Genomic DNA, 3,475 nt, shown 5'->3' with positions numbered 1-3,475 from the left:
AAAAAAAAGAAATTCACCTAGACTTAAGAAACATCGAAATCTGGAAATCAGCAACTAAGTAAGCTCTGGCAATAGACTGCACATTAAAAATCTGTACGATATCTTCTTACACTGCTGAAGGTCCACGTCTTTAGCTTTGAATGGTTTCAACAGAAGTCAATATAGTTCTTCTGAGACTACACACACATGAAATGTGAGCTGTGGCTGAATGGATGGAACAGGCGATGCTGAGGACTCAGGAGATGGGGAAAGACTTTTCACTTTCATTGTTTGATTTCCTCTAGAAGCCTTAGGCGTTGATTCGTAAGAAATAACAGTTTCTTCCTGTTCGTCAGCATTGTTCTTTGCATTTTCTTCAAGATGGTCTTCTGGTTTGTAATTTGTGATTTGTGTTTCATCCTGAGGGCTGTACATAACATCCTAAGGCATTTTTTTCTTTGTTTCTTTCTTTATCTGTCATTTCCACAGAATTTACTCCATTTGGCTCAGGTTCAAAAAGCATTTGATACGAAATATTTTCAGTTTTTTTTTTAACTCTTTGCCAAAGTCCACATTTTGGGGTTCATCTTCTTTTAGTTGAACAATTTCTGCTGCAGGAGTTTCACGGTCTGGCTTTACATCATTTTCTCTAATGACAGTGTCCAGTTCCTTAATGTTATCATCCCTCCTTTGAATCTGAGAAGTCCTAAATGGATTATCCGTTAAATTTGAAGGGCTTTGTAAGGGTGATGGGTCTGAAGCACCGATAACATTTAATCCTTTTTTCTTTTCCCTCAGGCACGCTTCTTGCTGTCTTCTCATTCTTTCCATCCGCTCTTCCACAGTCATCCTAGGTCGAGTAGTTTCAGCAGACAGAGCTGCTCCACTGCACTTCTTGGTCTGTCCGTTCTTAGATCCACCATCTTCTTAGTTCTCCTCAAGGCTACCTATGAAGCTACTGTCGAAGATTCGGGTGTTGTGATTTTGTTCTTGGAGGGACTACTCCAACAGGAAAATGGGAACCTTTAACAACTGAAGTTTCTATCTCTGAAACAGGTTCTGATTTTTCTTCCCCATTAGATTCATCAACTTCTGCCACTGTTGTTAACTCTGGTTCACTCTTGCAGAGTCTATAATCTGGACCCTTATTTTTGTACTTAACTGTTGAGAAAGGCTTTGATCCTATCATACCTATTTCTGTAGTACCTCTTTGCTGCTTGTGTTTACTCAGTCCTTCCATGACATCTTGAATTAGTCAAAATTCTTTCTGAGTCTGTGCTCGCTGAATTCCTGCTGCTTCCGGCTGAACTTCACCAAGGTGATCTAGCTGCTCTTGTATCTGCTTCCTGGTAATAGTCACTTTGTATTCTAACATACCATATTCTCTCCATGCTCGTTCCAATTCGGCAATGGCTCTAGAAAGTTCTCGACATGTACTAAGCAGTCCATTTTTTAAACTGTCCCTTTGTAACACCACCATCTGAATGGCTGCTGGGTTATCTGCATGCATTTCTATCTCTTGGCTGGCTGATAGCAAAGCTTGCTCAAATGTGTATTTCTCCTTGTGGAGCCGCTGAAGTTTCTCTTCCAGAGCATGCACCATTTTATCTTGCTCACATAATCGGCTTAACTTGGCATCAATATCTACTTCTTCAGGTCTGTATTTGTATAATGTGCCTCTACCTTCATCTTGTCATAGTGTTTTCCCTTGGGGGCTCTGGGGACTAACAGACTGTAAAGTCAGTCCAGCTGGCACTGACCTTCTGTCAGGCACATAGACATGCTTAGGGTGGTGGGCACTGTGTCTGTGGTCTATTGTCACATCTCCTCCCTGAACTGGTGAAGATACTTCCGGTCTGTAAGTTCGTTGCGGGGAGTATCCCTGATAAGCAGCTATTGACCCGTGGGAAGGTGATGTGGGAACAGAGTGCATTGTCTGGTCAGAAGTATGAACCATGGTTTTGGGATTACTCAAAGAACTGTGTCGAGGGAGGGTGCTCTGTTTGTTATAACACGGACACTGCTGCCACTTGTAGACCTGCCACATTGTGTCATCTCTCATGGACCTCCGTTTCCCTTCCGCTCCAGGTCCTAAGGTCTTGTCATGAGTAGAAGGGGTTACACTGCAGGTACTTTCAGGCCCTGTCTTGCTGTTTCTTGGGAGTGTTCTACAACCTTCAGGGTAGCGGGCCATAATCTGGGCCCTGTGGCTTGGCATATTTCTTGGTAATGTTTGGTAAGAAATTACTCTTCTGGTTTCTTCTTCATGACTCCTCCGCTTCTGGATTTTAATCCACTGTTCCAATTGCTGCATTGAATTTGTTCTCTGTATGACTCGATCAGCCTCTGTGTATAAGGGCCCTGTATTGGAGTGATTTCCACCTCTAAGATCTGCCAGGCTAACATTGACTATTTTGTTCTCAGAACTGTTTAAATTGACTGGTCTGTGGTGTGCAGTTTGAGCAGGGCAGGCTGACCCACTCTCATACTCAGAAGGCAGAGAATTCAACTTTACACTATTAATTTTTGTTAAGGGTCTATCTTGACTATCCTTCTGAAATCCGTATTTTTCAGCTTCTAATGCCTTTTTTTCTTCAATTTTGCTCATTTCCTTGTTTTTTTGATTGTTTTGGATCTCTGGTTTAATTAGCACTCTATGGTTGGGAATGTTATTGGTTTCTTTAGTTGGTGCATTTTCAGATGTAATCTTGTCCACTCTTTTCACAGGTTCTGTCTATACTAGGGCAGCATCTAACATGGCTTTCATCCACAACTCCATTTCCTTTCCTGTGTCAGTGCAGAAATAATAGGTCCGCATGTTTCGATGGGCTGCCTTAAAAGCGTATTTGCGATCAATGTGATCTTCAAGGGTAAGCAAAGCTATCTGAAAACTAGGTAACAGTATGCTTCCCAGGATACCCTCTTCTTCCTCAGCTCTATAACAAAAGAGGCAAAGGTCAGAAAGCACAAACCAGCGTTTCCTCCACAATTTCATGCCAGTACTGTCCTGTTTATAAAGCCAACCTCGTCTGACCACTGGTGCATTAGGATTCTTTTTAATTGAATTTGACCTCTTTCCAAAATTATGAACTTTTTCTGAAGCTCTTGAAGTTCTGCCTACAGGGCTCATTGGACGCACTGCGTAATCTGAAGTCACATTATAGTGAGAAGCTTCATTTATCATACTCATAGGTCGTTCCTTCTTTTCTTCAGATGTCATGGTTGCAACAGTCTGTTCATTCACCACAAAAATGCAGTTGTCCTGTGATGGTTGTCCCGTGACTGGATGTTAGCAGGTCACTTTCCTTTCATTATGGTTTATATAGTATCTCGCACCTTCAAAGGTACATGCTTCTTCCCAGCCAGTGGGCAAATCTGTGCTCTGCCGCCGGTGTCCGGTGGCCACGGCCTCGCCGGTGACGCGCGCAGCCAGGTGGTGCTCTTGGCCTCCTCGTTGGTGAAGAAGACTCGGCCGCCCCTGGTGATCCCGTAAGTC

General features: G+C 43.0%; 1 long non-coding RNA gene and 1 pseudogene across 2 annotated transcripts in view; one reads left to right on the top strand and one right to left on the bottom strand.

Moving 5' to 3' along the window:
- LOC108316366 overlaps nucleotides 1-3,475 on the top strand; it is a 12,131-nt gene that overhangs the window by 675 nt on the left and 7,981 nt on the right. The gene's annotated exons all lie outside the window — the stretch shown is intronic.
- LOC108316364 lies at nucleotides 96-3,469 on the bottom strand (annotated as a pseudogene). The gene is made up of 2 exons (XR_005203042.1): nucleotides 1,439-3,469; nucleotides 96-896 (listed from the first exon to the last, which is right to left on the bottom strand). The product of XR_005203042.1 is annotated as a pleckstrin homology domain-containing family A member 5-like (transcript).

Source organism: Cebus imitator, unplaced genomic scaffold, assembly GCF_001604975.1.
Source record: "Cebus imitator isolate Cc_AM_T3 unplaced genomic scaffold, Cebus_imitator-1.0 Scaffold187, whole genome shotgun sequence".
Taxonomy (NCBI): Eukaryota; Metazoa; Chordata; class Mammalia; order Primates; family Cebidae; genus Cebus; species Cebus imitator.
This window is presented reverse-complemented; position numbering and strand designations above follow the sequence as displayed.